Here is a 23840-nt window from a genome sequence, read left to right as displayed (position 1 = left end):
AATATCTTTTTCCATCCCCTCACTTTCAGTCTGTATGTGTCTCTAGGTCTGAAGTGGGTCTCTTGTAGACAGCTTATATGGGTCTTGTTTTTGTATCCATTCAGCGAGCCTGTGTCTTTTGGTTGGAGCATTTAATCCATTCACATTTAAGGTAATTATCAATATATATGTTCCTATGACCATTTTCTTAATTGTTTTGGGTTTGTTTTTGTGGGTCCTTTTCTTCTCTTGTGTTTCCCACATAAAGAAGTTCCTTTAGCATTTGCTGTAGAGCTGGTTTGGTGGTGCTGAATTCTCTTAGCTTTTGCTTGTCTGTAAAGCTTTTGATTTCTCCATTGACTCTGAATGAGATCCTTGCCAGGTAGAGTAATCTTGGTTGTAGGTTCTTCCCTTTCATCACTTTAAGTATATAATGCCACTTCCTTCTGGCTTGTAGAGTTTCTGCTGAGAACTCAACTGTTAACCTTATGGGGGTTCCCTTGTATGTTATTTGTCATTTTTCCCTGTTGCTTTTAATAATTTTTCTTTGTCTTTAATTTTTGTCAATTTGATTACTGTGTTTCTCGGCGTGTTTCTCCTTGGGTTTATCCTGTGTGGGACTCTCAGTGCTTCCTGGACTTGGGTGGCTATTTCCTTTCCCATGTTGAGGAAGTTTTCGAGTATATTCTCTTGAAATATTTTCTCAGGTCCTTTCTCTCTGTCTTCTCCTTCTGGGACCCCTATAATGTGAATATTGGTGCGTTTATGTTGTCCCAGAGGTGTCTTAGGCTGTCTTCATTTCTTTTCATTCTTTTTTCTTTGTTCTGTTCCGTGGCAGTGAATTCCACCATTCTGTCTTCCAGGTCACTTATCCATTCTTCTGCCTCAGTTATTCTGCTATTGATTCCTTCTAGTGTAGTTTTCATTTCAGTTATTGTATTGTTCATCTCTGTTTGTTTGTTCTTTAATTCTTCTAGGTGTTTGTTCTTTAATTCTTCTAGGTCTTTGTTAAACATTTCTTGCATCTTCTCGATCTTTGCCTCCATTCTTTTTCCAAGGTCGTGGATCATCTTCACTATCATTATTCTGAATTCTTTTTCTGGAAGGTTGCCTATCTCTGCTTCATTTAGTTGTTTTTCTGGGGTTTTATCTTGTTCCTTCATCTGGTACATAGTCCTCTGCCTTTTCATTTTGTCTATCTTTCTGTGAATGTGGTTTTCATTCCACATGCTGCAGGTTTGTAGTTCTTCTTGCTTCTGCTCTGCCCTCTGGTGGATGAGGTTATCTAAGAGGCTTGTGCAAGCTTCCTGATGGGGGGGACTGGTGGTGGGTAGAGCTAGGTGTTGCTCTGGTTGGCAGAGCTCAATAAAACCTTAATCTGCTTGTCTGCTGATGGGTGGGGCTGAGTTCCCTCCCTGTTGGTTGTTTGGCCTGAGGCAACCCAGCACTGGAGGCTACAGGTTACTGGAGGACTCCAGGAGGGCTCCGCCAAGGAGTACTTCCCAGAACTTCTGCTGCCAGTGTCCTTGTCCCCATGGTGAGCCACAGCTGCCCCCTGCCTCTACAGGAGACTCTCCAATACTAGCAGGTAGGTCTGGTTCAGTCCTACAGGGTCACTGCTCCTTCCCTCTGGGTCCTGGCACACACACTACTTTGTGTGTGCCCTCCAAGAATGGAGTCTCTGTTTCCCCCAGTCCTGTTGAAGTCCTGCAATCAAATCTCGCTAGCCTTCATAGTCTGATTCTCTGGAAATTCCTTATTCTGTTGCTGGACCCCCAGGTTGCGAAGCCTGACGTGGGGCTCAGATCCTTCACTCCAGTGGGTGGACTTCTGTGGTATAGTTGTTCTCCAGTTTGTGAGTCACCCACCCAGCAGTTATGGGATTTGATTTTAATGTGATTGTGCCCCTCCTACCTTCTCATTGTGGCTTCTCCTTTGTCTTTGGATGTGGAGTATCTTTTTTGGTGAGTTCCAGTGTCTTCCTGTTGATTGTTCAGTAGTTATTTGTGATTCCGATGCTCTTGCATGAGAGAGTGAGCACAAGTCCTTCTACTCCGCCACCTTGAACCAATCTCACCTTTGAGAGAAAATTTATTCTTCCCTTTTAAATGTATTTATCTATTTGTAGCCTCTTCAGTTAGATTTAAAGCTGCTTGTAATAAAATACATAAAGAATAAACTAGTAAAGTTTTTTTTTAGTGTAGAAAAGTAGAACTAAGATAAAGGAGAATTCAAATACACCAACCATAAGGGTCAACACAATTGCTGTTATTATACTTCAAGATTTCTGGTGGCAGTTCCAAAAAGACAACACCATCAGTTTCATGGTCCTCATGATCGTTAAGTAATAAAATTGTTGTTCTTTTTATGAGAAAATGAAGTATTTCTTAGATTTAAATTCTAAAAAATATATATTTCATGTGAGACTTTATAAAGGTGTACACTTCATGATGAAACGGACAAAATTCTCAACAGCATTTTGACAGCCAAAGTAGTGATTTTTTTCATGTGTCTAGTAGTTTTGACAAAAATTGAGGTTGTGAATGGGAAGTTGTTATTTAATGGGTATTAAAAAATTGGGTGTGTGACTTTAAAACATAACTTAGTGAAGGCAATTCTGAAGCATAGATGGATGTAGTCCCTTTATATCGCCTTCTCAGGATTTAGCTCAGGCCAGGGATAGAATGTGGGCCATTTGAGGACTGGGGATTTGTGCTTCATACACAGTCGTCCATAAACACTACTCCAGGGCAGGAGTGTCAGGCTGTCCTGGATGAGCCTGGCATACTGGTCCTTGGCAGTGTGGTAGAGGGTGGACCTTCATACTCTCCAAACCAGAAGGGCAGGTGACAGACAGGGTGATGTTACAAAAACCGAGGCTCCGAAGCCATCTTCTCACCTGGATAAAGACCATGCATCTCTGCAGGGAGATGGGCCACAAGGACACTCTTTCTCTTAATTAGTAGAACCCTTGGCCAACTGCACTCTGTAATCAGTGTCAGGATGACTGAAAGCAGCATGCACTTTTGTGTGGGTCAGCAGGGCAAGTAGAATGGGCATTAGATTTAATTACAAGGTGATTCTGATTGGCTTTGGGAAACTGGCTCGCCTGCCCTATTGAAGGCTTTGATTGGGGCCACTATTCAAGCCACGGGCACCTTCAGTGGATCCTCAATCCCTGGTGGCACCTAGGTGCAGTCATGACTCAGCACGGTATGTCCTAGGGGTGGTGCCTAATCTTCAGATTACTCAGTGTTTTGGTTTGTGTACCATTTAGATTTATGGGTCCAGACCTCAATGGTCTCCCAGGGATCTAACAATGAAGTAAATTGATGTATTCTGTCCCTAGGGGGCCAAAATCAGAGATTTGGAAGGAGCTCAGGGTGGGAACTCAGGAAGCCTGTGGCCTACCCCTGGCTCTGGCAGCTGACATAGGGCCATTGGTCCACATGCACCCCTCTTGTGCCATAGAATGAAGGACCTTGTGCCCTCCTTGCAGGAGACAGATATAACAGTGGACCACATATCATATGATGAACATGCTTAAGCATAACAAAGGAGTACACACTGAGTCTGAAGCAGGGAAAGATGGTCCCACACAAGGTAATAAGTCCAGCAGGGGCTTGTGGGCTCTTTATCTCTTGGTAAGGAAGTGTCTCAAGGCCCAAGGCCCGCTCTTATGTTGCCGAGAGGAGGTTGAAAGACCGTGTGCACGAGACCGCCTTTCCCAACAGGGGCTAAGTGACCTTAGGCAAGTCACCTTTTTTCTCTGGGTCTAACCCAGCCCTTCTACAGATTATGAGCTGACCTCTTCTGAGCTTCAGGAATCCCTAGAAAGGAGCTCCTAACCAGTGTGCAGGACTAGTTGGTGAACTTCCTGAGATTTTATGTGACATTTTTAACAGATGCATAAACAGAAGCACAGAGAGGTTAAGTAACTTGCCCAAGAACACACTGTAAGTGAATGGCAGACCTAGGATTGATTGTCATCTGGGCACAGTCTGACTCCTGAGTCCATGTTCTTAACCACTATGCCATTCTGCCTTTATTTCTTATTTCCTCATTTCTTAGATACTTCTCTCCTGGCATTTTGAGGAAGAAGTGTGAATTTTTATTCACCTTTGCCATAATAACTAGTAGGAGTAATGCTCCTTGATTGGTATAGACACATTTCCAAGTGCTTTGTGGGGCAACCTTGCTGTCCTAGGATTCAGTAATCAATCACAAAGCTATGCCACTTTCTCAGATACCCCTCAACTTAAATTAGTTCTCGCTATTGGTTTTTTCTCATAGAACTTATTGCAGTTTGTAATTATGCATTGTTTTGTGTTAATTTTTAAAATGACTCTCTTCCTCTATCACACTGTACATTCTCCGAAGTCAAGAATTATATCTGTTTTGCTCATCACTGTATACCCTGTATACATAGTTCAGTAGGTGATCACTTGTTGACTTGATAGATGAACAAAGTGCTTCCTGTGGATTTGGTAATACTCTGGGTCCAATGGCAAAGAGTATGTAATACACATGTATTGAGCACTTACTAATGCCAGGAAGTTTGCTGGGCACTTTCATGTATACTATCCCATTTATACATTTCAAACAAACTTTCTCATTGAAGTATAACATCTAAGTCATAAGTGTATACTTGATGAATTATCACAAAGTAAGCACTCCCATGTAACCACCACCCAAATCAAGAAATAGAGCATAACCAATGCCCTAGAAGTCCCCCTCTTGCCCATACTCAACCCCTCCCTCTTCTGTAGTGGTACCATTATCCTGACTTCTAATACCTTAGATTAGTTTTCCCTCTGTTTGAACTTTATGTAAATACAGTCATTCAGTATGAATTCTTTTGTGTCTGGCCTTATTTTGCTAGACATCATGCTTATGAAATTCTTCTATGCATGGGAACCCTCCTACACTGTTCGTAGGAATGTAAATTGGTGCAGCCACTACGGAGAACAGCATGGAGGTTCCTTAAAAAACTAAAAATAGAGTGACCATGTGATCCAGCAATCCCACTCCTGGGCATATATCCAGAAAAAGATAAACTCTAATTCAAAAAGATACATGCACCCCAATGTTCATTGTAGCACTATTTACAATAGCCAAGTTGTGGAAGCAACCTAAATGTCCGTGAACAGATGAATGGATAAAGAAGGTGTGGTACTATATATATACAATGGAATATAACTCAGCCATAGAAAAGAATGAAATAATGCCATTTGCAGCAACATGGATGGACCTAGAGATTATCATACTAAGTGAAGTAAGTCAGAGAAAGACAAATATCGTATGATATCACTTATATGTGGAATCTAAAAAAATGATACAAATGAACTTATTTAAAAAACAGAAATAGGCTCACAGACATAGAAAGCAAACTTATGGCTACCGAAAGGAAAGTGTGGGTAGGGATAAATTAGGAGTATGGGATTAAAAGGTACACACTACTGTACATAAAACAGATACACAACAAGCAACAATGATTTACTGTATACCACAGGGAACTATATTCAATATCTTGTAATAACCTATAATGGAAAATAATCTGAAAAATAATATGTATGTATATGTATAACTGAATCACTTTGCTGTACACCTGAAACATTGTAAATCAACTATACTTCAGTAAAATATATATTAAAAAATTATCAAACTTAAAAAAAGAAATTCTTCTGTGCTGTTGCCTGTGGCTATAATTCTTTTTTGTTGTTGAGATATAATTGACATATAACATTGTATTAGTTTCAGGTGTACAACATAATGATTTGATATTTGTATATATTGTAAAATGGTCACCACAATAAGTCCCATCACCACACATAGTTACAAAGTTTTTTTTCCTTGTGATGAGAACTTTTAAGATCTACTCTTTTAGCGTCTTTCAAATGTACAATACAGGGTTATTAACTATAGTCACTATGTTGTACTTTACTGGCTGTAGTTCTTTCAGTGTTCTTGCTGTATAATAGTACTTTATATGAATATAGTACAAATTACTGGTTCATTCTCAGCTGATGGATCTTTGGTTTATCTTCTCTTTGGGGCTGTTACAAACAATGCTGCTGTGAATAATTCTGATTGCCTTTTGGTGCATTTCTGTTAGGTTATATACTTGGGGTGGTCATAGGGTTTGCATATGTTCAGCTTTAGTCAGTATTGCCCTACAGTTCTCCAAAATGATTGTCATATTTATTTATGCCCCTGCTACCAGTGTGAGAGTTCTAGTTGCTCTATCTTTCTGCATACACTTGATATTATCACTTTTTTTTTTTTTTTTTTTTAAATAAGGGATACTTTATAAACATAGCAAGTACACACAACCCAGATTTTGGGCTGAGTAGCATTTTTTTTTTTTTTTTTTAGCACTTTTCTTTTTTATAGCTACTTTATTTATTTATTTTATTTTATTTTTGGCTGTGTTGGGTCTTCGGTTCATGCGAGGGCTTTCTCTAGTTGAGGCAAGCGGGGGCCACTCCTCATCGCGGTGCGGGGACCGCTCTTCATCGCGGTGCGCAGGCCTTTCACCATCGCGGACCCTCCCGTCGCGGGGCACAGGCTCCAGACGCGCAGGCTCAGCAGCTGTGGCTCACGGGCCCAGCCGCTCCGCGGCATGTGGGATCCTCCCAGACCAGGGCCCGAACCCGCGTCCCCTGCTTTAGCAGGCAGACTCTCAACCACTGCGCCACCAGGGAAGCCCCGATATTATCACTTTTTAATCTCAGATATTGGTATGTATGAGTGGTTCTCACTGTGATTTAACTTGCATTTACCTGATGCTCTAATGAGGTTGAATACCTTTTCATCAGCTTTTTTGATATCTTCCTTTCTGAAGTGCCTGTTTAAGTCTTTCACCATTTTTTAAAAAAGAAATTAGGTTGTTTTTTACTTCTTGACTTAAATATTCTGCTCTAATTTTTTTTTAAAATCTTCACAGTAGCCCTGTGAGTTAGTATAATAACATCTTACACAGGCAGATACTGAGGTCAGCGAGGCTAAGTACTTGTCCAAGGGCACGTAGAGTATTAGAGTGTAAGAATTATTCTTTATGTCCGGTGGCTTATAATCTATTTAGTTAGGGAAATAACACTCAGAGAACAATTAGTGAGTAATACTAGCCAGTAAGTATTAAAATATTAATCTGGGTCATGCAGGCTATGAATGATACAGTAGTTAAAGGATCAGTGTGAGCTTCCTGGCAGAGGCAGGGTTTAGTCTAGGACTTTAAGGACAGGTATAATTGAGGAAGTAGAGAGAAAATGAAAATGCATTTCAGGGAAGGTGAAACACAAAAGCAGAAGCATGGAGATAGAAATAATAATATGACTAATACCTTGCCTTTGATTTAAAAAATTAATTAATTATAATTAATTAATTAATTTTATTGAAGTAGGGTTGATTTACAATGTTTCAGGTGTACAGCAAAGTGATTCACTTATGTATATATATAATTTATCATATTTTTTCCATTATAGGTTATTACAAGATATTGAATATAGTTCCCTGTGCTATACAGTAGGTCCTTGTTGTTTATCTACTTTCTGTATAGTAGTGTGTATCTGTTAATGCCAAATTCCAAATTTATACCTCCCTCACTTTCCCCTTTGGTAACCATAAATTTGTTTTCTGTGTCTGTGAGTCTATTTCTGTTTTGTAAATAAGTTCATTTGTATCATTTTTTTAGATTCCACATATAAGTGATATCATATGATATTTGTCTTCCTTTGTCTGACTTACTTCACTTAGACACCTTGCCTTTGAATAGTTCTTTACATGACTTTATAGTTTAGTTGTCTTATGCAGGACTGTATTGTTCATGAGGGCAGTGCCCATGCCTGTTCCATTCCCAGGGTTTAAGGAAGACTCTACTGAGACACTATAGTGGATTCGATATGGAAGACAAGCCAGGTTACTGAGGAGTGGTTGGCAATCTCAGGGGTGATATCTTGTGAGCGTTTGCATAGACTGGGTTGGGTGCACAGTCAAGTCTGAATGTGGTGAACTGAGACTCATCAGTGTATAAGAGATAATAGTTAAACGAAGCAACTGACAAAGGATTAATCTCCAAAATATACGAGAGCTTTCAGACCAAAATGAAGACCTTAGACTTTATCTTTCAGAAAATGCCAATTTTTTAAAAAGAGGAGTGATGATAAATAGAAATCGGATTTTTAAAAGTTTTTGTAATTTGAGTGCTTGCCATTGATGTCCTGCGGGTTCAGAAAATGATAACCTACTGAGAAATCTACCTTTTGGGTTAATTCCAGATTATTGCATGTGATTGTCAGCTCTTTACTAACAAGGGAAACATGTGCTTATTACATATTACATAGATCATAATCTTCAACACGTTACAGTCCCAGTACACTTGCTGAACAAACTCATAATTACTATGACTGAATGAAAACATTAGCAATGTATAATTAGTGCAAAAGATGGAGCAGAGATAGGTTTATACTTAACTAATGGCCACTGACTTTTAGTTTGAGTGGAACTAAGTTCCAGGACTTTGTTTTCTCAGAAAAGAATGGGATTAATTAAATGCATATGTGAATTTCATAAATGAGAGGGGCAATAGTTTTGGGTAGTACTAGGGTCATTCTAGCCCATTATATTCGTCAGGGCTTTCTCAACCCTGGCGATCATTTGCAAATATCAACACTGTTTTATTGTCAGGAACTGGATTTTATCTCTGGTTGTCAGTGACTCCTGCCCTTACATTTCAGGCAATATGAAACTTTGGTTTATAAGAGGTTTATGGAGACTATTAAATGATTCAGTGGCTTTTGGCATTTCTGTCTCTTCCTTTGTCCAACAGAGGCAAGTATTGGTTTTCTGAATTTTGAGGAGACTCTGTAGGGTCCTTCAATGGAATGTGAAGATTTGGAACCTAAATCTTGATGGCTATTCTTTTATGTGCAGATTGGTTCAAATAATAGTGGGCTTGAATTCTATTTGTCCATTCACTTGCTGCCATCCCAGAGGTGGGGTGGAGAGGAAAGTGGAATTGACAGGTGATGGGAAGACAATTGTAAGCCTGGCTCACTTCTGCATCCTTAAGGACTTCAGCATCGATGTCTGTGATCTAGGGGTTCTCTTAGAACTGTCACCATTTCTGGGACTCAGCAAACTTGATGCAGCAGCTCCTTAGTGAACAATGAAGATTTCTCTTTTTGCCTTCTATTTAGGGTTTTATACAGTTCTCTTAATCTTTGAATTCTAGGATAAACCATCCTGAGCACTGTATACACTGCAACCACAAATCATCACAGAGCCTCTATCTCTAATAGAGGGTACTAGCACTTTTTGGGTGGTGCGGTGCGTTTGTGTGATTTCATGACCTTTCTATAGTCAAACACTCAAAACAGGACTGGACATTTATTAGGTTCTATGAGAATAAAGGGAAAATATTGATCATTCTGAAAATCATGGTTGAACAAGCAGAAACAAATATAGAAGCAGACCCAAAAGGAAGACACTTCCGAACAGCTTTGAGAAAGTTGCTGAAATTGCATTCACAGTAACAGAAAAACTCCTTCCCCACTATGAATGCAGCTAAATCTTAAATCCAGTGGTGGCTCTCTTACCCACTCTTGTTTAAAGTCAGTATAAAATGAGAGAAAATATTTAAAAACCTGAACAAACCTAAGAGAATTAACCTCTCTTCCTTGCTGCTCTTGGTCCATCATCAGAAACATTGTAAGCAGGCTCAAATGCTAAATTCTAAAATCAGGTTTGATATTCTTCTAATGAAGTGGTCCTCATTGCTATATAATGTTCTTTTATTTAACAGTGTCATTAGTTTAAAATATCATTTTATTGATAAAAGGAGCTCCTGATATAATGCTTGGACAGGGAAATGATTTTCATTGCTTTCTATTTCTTTAATTAATGTTGGTAAATGCCAGAGAATGTAAAAAATTGTCAGGTCCTAGCTTATTTGTTCATTCTATTTTTTTTTTAAGACCAACTTGGAATCCTTTGAAATTTGGCACTGTCCACTCATTGTGGTTCATCAAAAAAATAGTGTCTTTTTAATCATCTGAAGATCTCTATATTCTTTGTAGACAAAAAATCTCTTTGTATTTCTTTTATAGAGTGGAGACTGAATCACTGAGAGGTCAGAGAATATCACTGACTGGCCCAGGAATGATCCAAGTGCCTGTGCTCCATTCTGCAAAAATGTCCTTTATCAAGGGTTAACGACAGTGGGTCCAGAGCACAGCTGCAGTGTTGTCTGTTGCTTGGCTTTGAGACTTGGGCTCTTTATTAAAGAGAAATTGAAAAGAGATTATAAAATTTATATCACTCAGATGCTTTACAATTATTAGGTCAATCATGAAGCCTCATCTGTACTGAAATCTTTGGACGTGGAGCTCTGCTGGATTAACAAACAGAGAGGAAGTCTTAGGTTTTCCAGGTCTCTATCTCATTCAAGGTTTCATTTCCCATTTTCTCTTGTCAGAACTCAGAAAAAGTGGATAATAGATTTGACATTCCGTGGCATTCAAGCAGGACCAGGCCCTGTCTTGGCCTTATTGGAAAACTGCCAAAATGAAAATTTAGATAAATCAGAGAAGATACCACTGTCATCCTCAGCCTAATGGGCTTCTCCAGAACCCAATATAAGCCACTATGTAGACTCTGGGAAAACATCCAAGTAGGATGATTTAAATGGCTTTAAAGAAAGTAAGATTCTTTGGTAAGTTCTCTAAACATTTCTTCACCGAAGACTTTTTCTTTAAAATTATGTGCTAAACCTTTCACGTTTTCCTATTGTTTCTTCTTATTCAATGACCCATCCCCTGGAACCCCACCTCTGCCAGTCCAAAACCAAACATATTTTCTCTGAGGCCCTGCACAAGTTCCATCTCCTCCCAAAACCTTCCTTGACCTTTACATATAACGAGCTTACAGTTAAACTTTTTTACAACCTAGCACTAAATAATGTGTAATTTCCATATTTTTCTCTAATTTAATGGGTGTTTGTTTTATCTTCTCCATTAGGTTATCTTCTCCTTGAAGGCAATGCTGTACCTTTAATTTCTACTAAGTGTTTAGTAAACTTCTTGCTGATATGAAACAATTTTATTGCATTACAGCAGTTTAAATGGCCAACAGGTCAGAATGAGATGAATGGCTTGATCTGGGATGGAGTTCTGTGGGTTTGGGTGGTGGCTTGGGGATGAGGACACACAATGTAATGGGAGTCAACCCTCCTGCGGCCTCTTTCTAGTTTTGCCACTTACAGGACAGATGACAGAGAGGCATTACTCTATCCTTTTCTGCCTTCCCCCATGCCATCACTTCACCCCTCTGGTAAGTGAGGAGCTGATATGAATCCCTTCCTCAGAGGGGAGCTGTGATAATTACAGCTTGTAAAGCGTTTTGTGATTCTTAGGTATAAAAAGGCTAATTATTATGATCATTAATAACTCTTAATTTTTAATCTTCTTCAAGGTAAATTACCCTTACTTTAATTATACCCCACCCTGGTGGTAATTATACCCCTGAGAGTCAGCAGATGCTTTCATCTTACATCATGCCATACAGGGTGACTGGGCATGGGTGCCCAGGGAGAGCACTTCCACCTTCTGCCCACTCCTGCTGTCACCAAGAGTAGCAGAGGGCTCCTGGCTTTCTTTGTCATTCTACTGGTCAGAGATTTCAAGTGATTTGTTTTCTTTGTTCTGTAATTGTATCTTTAACCTAACCAGCAGCGCCTCAGTTTCACCAAGCTTTGGGACTTGTCAAAAGACAAACTGAATGGGAAAAACAAATTTAATTTTTGTAATATGGTGAATATACTCTAAATGAAGGAAGCAGGCATTTTTGATCATACTATGGAGATTTTCTGGTATCTGTTATAAAAAGGTTCACAGCTGCCATATGAAAGAAGGGCCATAGTTCCCCAAGGGTAGAGGTGTTATGTGACAGTCTCTATTCTTTTTGGGCTTAGATCTGTTTCTAGTAGAATGGTAAGTCACCCTTTGGGATGAGATAGGAGGATTTATATCTAAAGAACTTAAAAAAATCATTTTGAGAGAGAGAGAGGTTTTGTTTCTGATAGCACGGCACGACATAAAGGAGATTAGGAACTGAGGCTTCACACTCAGTAGAAGCTTTTGATCGTGAGAGTAAAAGTCACGGCCCCCCAAACGTGGAAAAGAGCACTGCCAGCTCAGGCAGGCATGTGCCTGTCTGGCTTGGAATGTTTTCTCCAGGCCCAGAAGTTCAGTAATCACCTGTGTCATGATAAAATTACTGAGTCCTAATATTGGGCATTTGTGTCCTGAATCCCACCTTAACGTCTGACAGAAGGATGGAGATGGAACAAGGGTAGGGTGGAGTTTGGGTAATGTTCAGAATTTTTTAGTGGCTTTCATCTGACCCTTCCCCTTCAGAGGGGCTCATGCTTCTCTGGATTCCACCTTCCCCTTCCCCCCCTGCATCCTTCTTTCAGGTGCTTTCCTTTCCTCATTTCTTCTCTTCTCCTTAAAAAAAATCCCTTTCCCCATCCCATCCTCAAAACCACTTGAAACTCAGGTAGAGAAATAGGGTAAGGTTCAAGGGGGCTTTGTGGGGGTGGGCAAGGTAGGGTCCTTGTCCCTTTGCTTCAGGTGAGGATCTGACTGAGTTCATAGCATTAGTGGAGAAGCAGAAGACAGGCTGTGTGTGCATTTCTCCATTCTTCCCACAGTAGTCATTTTTGGTCTTCAAGCATTTACTGAGTCCCCTATTCTACACCAGGCATGGTGCGAGGCACTGGACTTCTTACCAGAAGGCACTCCAACCCTGCCCCCTGATGATTTGGAGTGAGACATGTTGTGATTAGAAAGGGTTAATTCCAAAAATGAGGCGATATTTACTTGTATTTGCTTGTATATGCTAATTTTTTTTTTTCTAAGAACACACAAAAAACCCACTGATAATAGTGGTTACCTGTAAGGGAGAGAGGTGGGGAAGTGTCTTTTTACTGTGTACTTTCTTATACATTTTGATATCTGAGCAATGTGAATGTGTTACCTGTTTAAAATGTAAATATATTAAATTCTAAACACAAAAGTTTAATTAATTCCAAAAGAAAAGAGATGAAACAAAGAGAAGATAACTAGGTGAATAACATCAGGGATTTAAAAGTTCATTCTAAGATAAAAAAGAGCAGAAACAGGAGAACTTTTAGGAGTCAATGTTTCTAGAAACAAGAATATATTTTCTTTACTCATTTTATATTGCACCTGACAGGGTACTCAGGGATTATTTTTTTTTTAAGTGAAATGAAATGAAATAAAATTTTAAAGCCTTAAAACTCACGCAAGTGGTTGCACAATCAGCTTTTTAGCTATTCTATCAGATATGTAATTGGAAATTTTCCGGTATTTTTCTTTGAGGCTTTTCCTTATCTGCAGATGGAGAGTGTTGTGAATGCTGCTTCTCTGGGTGTCTGACTAAGCCCCGCCTCCCTCTGGGCTCAGCTGGCTTGCTGTCAGCTCTCAGCTGAGGGTGCATCATTAAAGTCTCATCTATAACCACATTGTTGGAGAGCATTTCCCAAATTACAAGAAAAAGTGCTTTTGGCAGCACAACTTGGGCCTTGGAGTGAACCGCATCCTCTATAGGTATCACCAATGTGGAATGATTTCAACTTCTCCTAGGGCAAAAGTTAGTTTTCCTGACATTAATATAATCCCCCCTTTCAGTGCCAGTATACTTCAAAATCAGATTTTGGGGTCCTTTTTTGTGCTTTCCAAGGTGGAAAACTCTTTGAAAGTCTCTGAATACAAGCCCTAGAATAGTGATTTATATACCCTCACCCGTCCCATGAATATCCACAGTGCCTTACTACTCAGCTAATCAAAACTTTCACTAAAACCCTGTTAAATGGAGGAACTATACTAGGTGAAAGGGGGCACAGCGTTGGGAAAGACACCATCCTGGGCATTCAGAGAGTATGATATAATTGTGAAGTCTGGTTATAATCCATAAGCACTCTACAGGTTAAAGAAGGAAGTTACCACTGATGGCTAAAGAATTAGTTTGGGAGGACTTCTGGGAGGAGATGGGGCTTATTCTGCATAAGATGAGTGGATTTCAGGCAGGTCAAGTGGAATAGGGAGGTGTTGCAGGCAGTGTGAGGAAAGCTGGGTAGTAGGAATGGGCAAAGTATATTTTGAGAAAAGATAGCTGACCAGTCAGACTACAGTGGAGAGTATATCACTCTTTGATAAAGGGCTGTGTCTCCTTGGTCCTTTCAAGGGCTGACCTTACAGAAGAGATGTTTGTTTTAACCATCCATCCATTCATTTAAGAAGGAGTTGAATACAGTAAGATGTAGGTTCCATGAAAGCAGGTTCATATCTGTTTTGTATGCTGCTGTATTTCCGGTGCTTGTTATAAAGCAGGCACTCAGGAAATATTTGTTGATTGAAATAATGAATAAATTGCATTTATGTATTATATATAAGACCATAGAAAATTCCATGATCAGAAAGTAGCCCTATAAGGGTCCAGAAGAAGAAGTCATTTTTAATGGCGGATTAGGAGGAAGAGGAGAGGTAGAAAAGGAACATGTGAGAGAAGTCACAGTGAACCATAGATAGGAGAAAGGGCACAATTTTATTTTTTTAAATCTTGTTCTGAGTATGGAATAGGTGGCTGGATTGTCAGGACGCAAGTGGTGGGAGTAGGATGAGAAGGGCAAGAGTAGGGACATTAAAACTAATATCCTAGTTCTTCCTACATTGGCCTGGTCAGTGCTTTCTTTTGGAGATTAAAAACAAAGGTTGGGGAAAAGAAATTATTTTTGCCAAAAGACTAGTTTCATATCTGTATCTTAAAAGCAATTCCAAGAGTACCACCTGAGCCAGCCTGAGTTTCCTCTGCTATTATTATTCAAATGAGGACTTGAACAAGCAGAATTTTCTTCAGTGAAGAAAACTGCCTGGGGCACCAGCCTAGGAAGGCTAAGTGGACTGGTTTTGCCCATATGTAGACAACAGCTCATGAAGGAAGCCTCATCTTTCTAATTCAAGCATCTGTCATCTTTCAGCCTAATCCTCTGCTTTCAGCATCATATAATCAAATCAGTCTAATCAAAAAAAAATTTTTTTTTAATTTTTATGGGAGCATAGTTGATTTACAATGTGTGTTAATTTCAGGTGTACAGCAAAGTGAATCAGTGATACATATACATATATCCACTCTTTTTTAGATTCTTTTCCCATATATGCCATTACACAGCTACATGTAAAAGAATGAAAGTAGAATACTCCCTAACGCCATACACAAAAATAAACTCAAAATGGATTAAAGACCTAAATGTAAGGCCAGATACTATAAAACTCTTAGAGGAAAACATATGCAGAACACTCTTTGATATAAATCACAGCAAGATCTTTTTTGATCCATCTACTAGAGTAATGAAAATAAAAACAAAAGTCTAATAAAATTTAGTAAGCATTGGCCCTGGTACTGAAAACACAAACATGGACCAGAGATACCTCTGTCCTACATCTCCAGTTTAGTGGAGGGAGTTTTAGTGGAGGGAGTGACAGAATGGTGGGAGTCTATTTTTGTTTTTGTGATCATCACCATCACTGTAAACCATACGTGATAGTAACTGTTGTCTGTTATTTAATTCTTAACCAATCCTGTGTAGTAAGCATGATTATTTTCATTTTGTAGATGGGGAAACTAAGACTTTGAGATGTTAGGTGACCTACCTGAGGTCAAAGAAGTTGGCAAGTGGCAGAGCTGGAATTTGAATCCAGATCTATCTGGATTCTAAAACCCATATTCTTTACCATCAATACTACTCCTTTAATACTTTGCTGCCAGTGTGGAGGTGACAGTACTTTGATATGGAAAGTACCAGTTAAAAGATCTCTTTACCACCCCCATCATAGTTCAGCTAATAATTTCCCCCCTCTGATGTGCTTAGAACCAGTGCATGCTGTACAGTGGGGCAGCCCTCTGCAATGGGTGTCAGCTTCATGCAGGTGGTCCCCTCAGCCACAGGCACACAGAAGTTCATGATCTTTGTTAGGAGGCTGGGAAAAATCTTGTCTCCGGTGAAACATGATGCTGATTAGACCGACACAACTTGGTTTCAGCAATATTTTTCCCTTGACGACTTGGTATGAAGAAGCCAGACTTGGCCAAGACCCGTTTGTGCAGCTGAAGGAGGCACTGGGGGTGAGAGTGTCCTGTTATCAGACACCAGAGCAGTGACTGCTGAATGTCATGTGCGGACTTCGCAGATTTCTAGCCACAGTTTGATTATAATTATTAAGATTTTACAGAACACTGAATGTATTGCAAAGGGTTTTACGATCTTCTTTTTATTAGATGTTCCCCATCCAGCCTAGTCTGACAAAAGGGCTGCCACCTCCGCTTTCCAGATGTGGAAAAAGGGCCACGGCGAGGTTAAATTCTCTGCCAAAGATCACTCAGTGGCTGAGCTGGGGTTCCAACTTGCTGGATTGGCCAGATGTGTTCTGCTACTTTGGGCCAATCTGTTGATGTGGGAACCATGGAAATTTAGAGCTAATGAAATAATAATAATACCTTGGGGGTCTGGAAGGTAGTAGGATGTGTTGTTTGAAATTTGTGTTTGTCTTCCAGTGTGAATTTTATTTTTAGTGTCCAGAATTTGATGAATCAAAAGTAGAAGAGCTCAGTCATTCCTATTCCCCTTCTGAGGTTCTCCCTTTTTTTAACGTGCTAACTTTTCTTCTATTTGCCATGGGATGTTGGTCTTGAATGCGTGATTCCAAGTTCCAGGCATTTAGAGAAGGGTCCAGATGGTGAGGGGTTAAGATCATGCTGATTACAGGCCACACGAGAAGCTCAAGATAGCTGTCTTTTGCTTGTAGATGGCATCATGATGTCCTCTTATTCTCCGTATAGAGTTTCTAGTTAAAGGACTAGTTTCATGGGATCTTCCTAAGTATTCAGATACTTGAGGCTCTATCATTAACTAAGTTTGGCAACCGGGGTTAAGCAAATTGAAACAAGTTACGTATTTATTATTCTTGTACAGCAGGGCTTCTCAAAGCCTCATGTGTGTTGTGAGTTTCCAAAGGAGGACTCTAGTGTAAACTGTATCTGAAACTCGTGGACCACCAACTCCATTTTTCCCCCTTAACCTATCCTCTGACAGTGACTTTCCATAGAATACCCCTGAGGAAATTCGAGCTGAGAGATTCTCTAGCATGTCCCATGCAGACAGGCAGTGCACTGTTCCCTTCCTTCTTTCTGTGGCTCCTTGTGGGGCTTCATTTTGTCCTGTGGAGCCAATGGGAGGAGACGAAATGCTCCCTTCAATTCTCATGGGAAGCATAGGTGAACTATCTTCCCTAATGCATAAACCTTCTAGACGTGAGCTTGTACCCAAGACCAGGAAATGAACCAGACATCTTCTGAACTGAACTTTTCTTTTTGGCCCTGGTCATTATGCCACCTGTAATGTATTAAGGGGGTTTTGATTATAGGTTAGTGTTTCAACATAAGTTACTATAGAGGTCTTAGGAGTATAGATCAAGTAGATTGTACTATATTATGAGCAACATCTTAAAATCATTTGTACCAATAATTTTTCAACATAATAAGAATGGCCTCGTTATCTCCACCAAATTTCTTCCCAGAACTGTGCATTTGTATCGTTTTTGTACATAGTAGCGTCAGGGCATAAGAATGTGTCTTCTTTAGGAAGGGTCAATTTTTAGATAGATTCTGGCTGGTTACGTGGTAAATTGGGAGCTGGGGAGTCCCTGCTGTGGTCCCGGCTCAGACACTGGTCTTCCCTATGACCTTAGGTGAGTCACTTAAACTCTCTGGGCCCCGGGTGTCCATGAAATTAGGATAATGATTCCTACTTCCTCCCTCCCTCGTAGGGGTGGGCTAGAACAAATGAGATCATAAATGGTGAAGAGCTTTGAACTTACAGAAAAAAAAGCAAGAAGAGAATTTTTAAGGTTCTACATGTTCTTTTACTTCCCTTGGCATCTAAATGCAGAATCCTGTGAACAGATCCAGGAAGAGAGAAGTGAGGTCAGGAAGAGATTCCTGTGTGTGGAACTGCCCAGGGGCCTTCGCAAGACTCCTGCTTTCACAAAGTGTCACATGGGACATTGCCCTCCTTGAAAGCACTGTGAATGTTGTGAGGTTTGTGCTCTCTGTCCTTTATCTATCAGTTGATAATCAGGTTCTGTTATTGTGGGCTGTTCAGTCTGATTATTTTACATTTCTGCATTAAATCTTTTTCCTACTATGTGTCAGGATTTAGGCAGCCTCTTTTCATTAAACCTTGTCAAACAACCACTTGCTGAAATTCAGACACGTTTGCTGGATATTTGTCCTGTCATTGGCTTTTTTTTTTTTAATGATGTGTCCAGGGAATCTAGGACAGGTGTCTTAAGCTGTCCTTTATCTCAGATCATCAGGATCTGGCATCTCAGAGGCTTTTTGCTGTGAGGAGCCCAAACCCTTTCAGCTTTTTGCTGTGCTTATATTATTACAGTGTCCATTTTCCTGAGGACAGGATGGAGGCAGAACTTGGAAGGACTTGCCTGAGGCCACAGGGTGACTCATGAGCACAAGGGAGGTAGAGGGATGTGAGTAAGAGATTCTTCTCCCCTGACCTCACTCCCAACCCCGTGCCACCGTAGCCCATTTCCTCCCATGGACTTGCCTGCTTGGAAATGGGGTTCCAAAGCTATTTTGTTGCTTCCTCCCATCCAGCGTTAATCTTTGACGTAATTCATTTATCAAAGGGGTCATTATCTCCTGTGGGTCTCACTTGGTAGCAAAGAGTTTCCCACCTCTTTTCTACTTAAGTACTAGTACAAGTCTCAGTAAGTGCAGCTCTCCACTTACCTCCTTTTCTCTGGGCTCTAGCCCCTGTGTCATCGGCTTGGGATAATATCTTACAGGGATAAGCGCAGAGTGGTTGCTCAGGAGGGAAGGGAAACTATAATTTATTGAATGCCTTCCATTTGTCATGCTCTATACTAGATACAAAAATAACACAATAAACCTGTGAGTGTGGTATTCATATTTTGCAGATGAAGAAAACAAGGCATAGAGAGGCCAAGTGACCTGACTAAGGTCACATGACAGGGTACTTTCCCACTATGTCCTACTGCTTTGTGTTTTACTAAAAACTCTTTGGTGGCCCCACTTCCTGATATACACATAATTTTAATTTCTTACATTTGCATAGTGATTTATGGCTTGAGAAAGTTTTCACAAATTTGATTTTGTAGTATGCTTGAAACAGCCTTATGACCCAGGCACCACAGGTAATAATATTACAGTTTTTTAGATGAAGAAGCTGATGCTCATGAGGTTTAGTGATTTGCCCAATGTCTCACCATCTGATGACCAATCTGTACTGTACAATCTATTATCAAAATATTCTTCCTCAAATACTGTTTTCATTATGCCACTCTTCTGACTGAGCTGCTTATAGTAACGGCCTATTGCTAAATATACAACTGTCAGTCAGTTGTTCAATTCTCTTTGCCAGCTGACCTTCTCCATCCATCCATCATTCATTTATTCATTTACTCAAAAGCCTTAATTAAATACTTATAATGTGCCAAGAACTGGGGATACAAAGAGAAATAATACATGGCCTGGCCCTTGAGATTTCACTGTGGTCAGGAAGTCATGCAGGTCAACCCATTTTAATCCAGGATAATAAAGGCTATAATAGAGTTGTCATGGGAGCACACAGAAGGGGCACCTCACCCAGATGGTGGGCTCAAGGAGGACAGCATAGAGAAGGTGAAGCTTGTGCCAAATCCTGTGGGACAAGTTGGGTGTAGGGTGTGAGATAGGGAGGGATGAGAGGTGAGGCTGGGAAAGCTAAGCAGGGGTGATCATGAAAGACTTTGTGGGCAAAGGTAAGGAATTTAGACTTTGTCCCATGGACTACGGAGAGCCACTATCAGATTTTAGTCAGGAGATGACATGATGACATAGTCAGATTTGCATTTTAGAGAGGTCACTATGGCAGAAGCATTGAGAATGTGTTGGAGGAGGGCTAGAGAGAAGAGAGCAAAGTCACTTAAGTATCCATCGCAGTAAAATAGATAAGAAATGAAGGCCTGACCTAAGGTATTTATAGTTGGGCTGAAGAAAAAATTTGAATCAGAGAGATTTTAAGAAGTAGAAACCCATAAGGCTTGCTGACATATTGGATATAGAAGTTGAGGTAGAGGAAGAAATCAGGAGGAGGTCTGGTCTTTTGGCTTGAGCAGCTGGGCAGACAGTGGGACTGTTTCCAGGGAGAGGTACGTGAAAGGAAGAGCTCCATTTTAAGCATGTGGAGTTTGAGGTCCCTGTGAGACACCCCCGTCAAAGAGGTCCAAGAGGCAATAGGACATATAGGTTTGGAACTCAGGAGAGAAATTGGCTGGAGATACACATTTGGAAGCCATTGGCAGGAGTGAGATGATTGTCACCTTAAGAAGAGATGAGGCTGACCAGGGGAAGTATGTAGTACAGTGGTTCTCACCCTTGGCTATGCATTAAAACTATCTGGGGGGCTTTTTGAAGAAAAGTTTTCATTAAAATATAGTTGATTTACAATGTTGTGTTAGTTTCAGGGGTACAGCAAAGTGATTCAGCTATATCTATCTATCTATATCTATATCTATATCTATATATCTCTATATATCTATATAGAGATATATAGATATAGATATATATATATATCTAGGTCCATCCATGTTGCTGCAAATGGCATTATTTCATTCTTTTTTTAAGACTGAGCAATATTCCATCGTGTATATATACCACATCTTCTTTATCCATTCCTCTGTTGATGGACACTTAGGCTGTTTTCATGTCTTGGCCATTGTAAATAGCGCTGCTATGAACATTAGGGTGCATGTGTCTTTTTTTTTTTACATGTGTCTTTTTTTTTTTAACATCTTTATTGGAATATAATTGCTTTACAATGGTGTGTTAGTTTCTGCTTTATAACAAAGTGAATCAGTTATACATATACATATGTTCCCATATCTCTTCCCTCTTGCATCTCCCTCCCTCCCACCCTCCCTATCCCACCTCTCTGGGTGGTCACAAAACACCGAGCTGATCTCCCTGTGCTATGCGGTTGCTTCCCACTAGCTATCTATTTTACGTTTGGTAGTGTATATATGTCCATGCCACTCTCTCACTTTGTCACAGCTTACCCTTCCCCCTCCCCATAGCCTCAAGTCCATTCTCTAGTAGGTCTGTGTGTTTACTCCCATCTTGCCACTAGGTTCTTCATGACCTTTTTTTTTTCCCTTAGATTCCATATATGTGTTAGCATACTGTATTTGTTTTTCTCTTTCTGACTTACTTCACTCTGTATGACAGACTCTATGTCCATCCACCTCACTACAAATAACTCCATTTCGTTTCTTTTTATGGCTGAGTAATATTCCATTGTATATATGTGCCACATCTTCTTTATCCATTCATCTGTTGATGGACACTTAGGTTGCTTCCATGTCCTGGCTATTGTAAATAGAGCTGCAATGATCATTTTGGTACATGACTCTTTTTGATTTATGGTTTTCTCCAGATATATGCCCAGGAGTGGGATCGCTGCATCATATGGTAACTCTATTTTTAGTTTTTTAAGGAACCTCCATACTGTTCTCCATAGTGGCTGCACTAATTTACATTCCCACCAACAGTGTAGGAGGGTTCCTTTTTCTCAGGGGAACTTTTAAGAATCCACATAGCTCGGGTCACAACACAGACCTATAAAATTAGAATTTCTGGGAATAGAATCCAGGCACCAGTGATTTTTTTAGAACTCTCTTGATGATAAAGTGACAGCCAAGGTAGAGAAGCACTTGGCATAAGGAAGGAAGAGTGGGCAAAGCCTCATAAAATGTGACAAAAAGGGAGGAGAAGCTCACGAGGGAGCCTAAGAAGAAGTTTCCTGAGAAGTAGGAGAAACTGGAGAGAAGGGGATATGGCTGCTTAGGGTGTGAGAGGTAAAGAAGAAAGGAGTGAGCACCCCTCTTCTACATAATCTTCAGTCACTTCTTAAAATGGCCCTTTCCTATAGGTACCTAATCTGTTTCCTATTCCCTGCATTTAACTGGGTAGATGTTCATCTGTGTCTCTACTCAAACTACTCCTGATGCCCAGGATTCCTGCCCTTTTCCAGATGTCGGTCCACATCCATTCCATGTATAAGACTTGGTTCAAAGCTCTTCCTCCAAAGATCTGGTTAATTTTATGAGATTCTGATTGCTCCTATTTAGATCGTCCCTTATGCATTAGTTGTTTATCAAAGATGGCCAGCTGTGGGGCAGTGCAGAGTCCTGGACATAGACACTGTGGATCTGGGTTCAAGTCCTGGCTCCGCTGCAAGTTAATTGTCTGGAACTTTCCAGTGACGTCATTAAAGCTCATTAGTTTCTTTACTGTAAGGTATTCAAATTTATAACTACTTTGAAGGGTTGATAGAAGTTTTATGGGTGAGAATGTAAGAAAGCTATACATGTGTTATAGTATAGGGTAGTATTAAATTTTACACTTGTTAGAAGCTTGCTTTGCAATCATGCCAAAGTCTCTCTCTCTCTGCGTATTTGTTTGATGTTCTAACTGGATTATAAACTCCTTAAAGTTTTGACTTTAAAAACAGCTGTTTTGTTTCTTTTCTGCCTCCCTAAAAGGGACTTAGTGTGCTGTTGAGATTCTTAGGCAGCCATACGTTTGCGGGCTCACGCTGGTTCACCAAGTGCAGCATCCCTGATGATGTTGCTCCTGGGTGCAGGAAACTCTGTGCAGGGACCAAGAGTCAGATGACCGCCTGCACAGACATGGATATCATTTGGGTCACTGTCATCTAGTCCAGATCTGTAGGCTCCAAACACACAAGGGAAAAAGTCTAGGTATGTACAGGAAATGGGAAAGGATTGAGGCAAAACCATCTGATGGCTCTCTCCAGCTTGTTCTGAGGAAAATTCACAATCCTTAAGCCTACCAGACATGATCAGTGGGTCTACAGAATGACCTCTCTGACCTTGCCTCCTGTGACTCACCCCTTGCTCATTTTGTATCCAGTTGTCACTTTACTATTCCCTGAACATACCCGGCAGCATGCTGCCTCAGAGCTTTTGCAGCTGCTGTTCCCTCTGCCTGGAATGCTCTTCTCCAGATATTTGTTTCTTTCCTTTACCTTCTCCAGGTCTTTGCTCCAATGTTACTTTCTCAGCAGACCTACCATGACCACCGTATTTAAAATTGTAACCCTCAACATTCCTTATCTTCCTGCATTCCTTTGTTTTCCACTGTAGAAATTGTCGTTATCTGATGTAAGATGTATTTTACTAATTTATTTCCTATTGTCTCTCCATTAGGATGTAAATTCTAAAAGAACCATGTTTTCTGTTTTTTTAAAACTGCTGCATCCCTGGTGCCTGGATGGTTCTTGGAACATAGTAAGTACTCAATTTTGTTGATGAATGAATAAATTAGTAAATGAATGAATGAATAAAGTTTACTTATCAATGGCCAAGATTTTTTGAACTGGTAGAGACTGATTAGGTCAAGGAATCTGACTCTAATCCTTACTTTGGTTTCCTCTTGGTTTCTTTATAAGGTTTTATTTAATCAAATTATGGTGAAAACTCTTATTAATTCCTGTGGAACAATGGCTCTTTAGCCTTCTGGCTTTTGTTTGTTTGTTTTCTCTCAAAGGGAATAAATCCTAAATTGGAGTTTCCTGAATCTTACTTCAAGCTCTCTCCTCTTATGACTCCTGAATGTGGCTCCTGGTCTTCCTACCTGTCTTTGGAAGAAATTTTCTAAAAATAGCCAGCCTTTCCTTTGAACTT

General features: G+C 40.1%; 1 pseudogene across 1 annotated transcript in view; it reads left to right on the top strand.

Annotated features, from left to right (window-relative positions):
- The window catches only part of LOC309607998 (late cornified envelope protein 2A-like), a 366173-nt pseudogene that overhangs the window by 156170 nt on the left and 186163 nt on the right, over positions 1-23840 (top strand). The gene's annotated exons all lie outside the window — the stretch shown is intronic.

Source organism: Balaenoptera borealis (genome assembly GCF_965194805.1).
Source record: "Balaenoptera borealis genome assembly, chromosome: 1".
NCBI lineage: Eukaryota > Metazoa > Chordata > Mammalia > Artiodactyla > Balaenopteridae > Balaenoptera > Balaenoptera borealis.
Note: the sequence above shows the minus strand (reverse complement) of the source record. Positions and strands in the feature narration are given on the sequence as shown.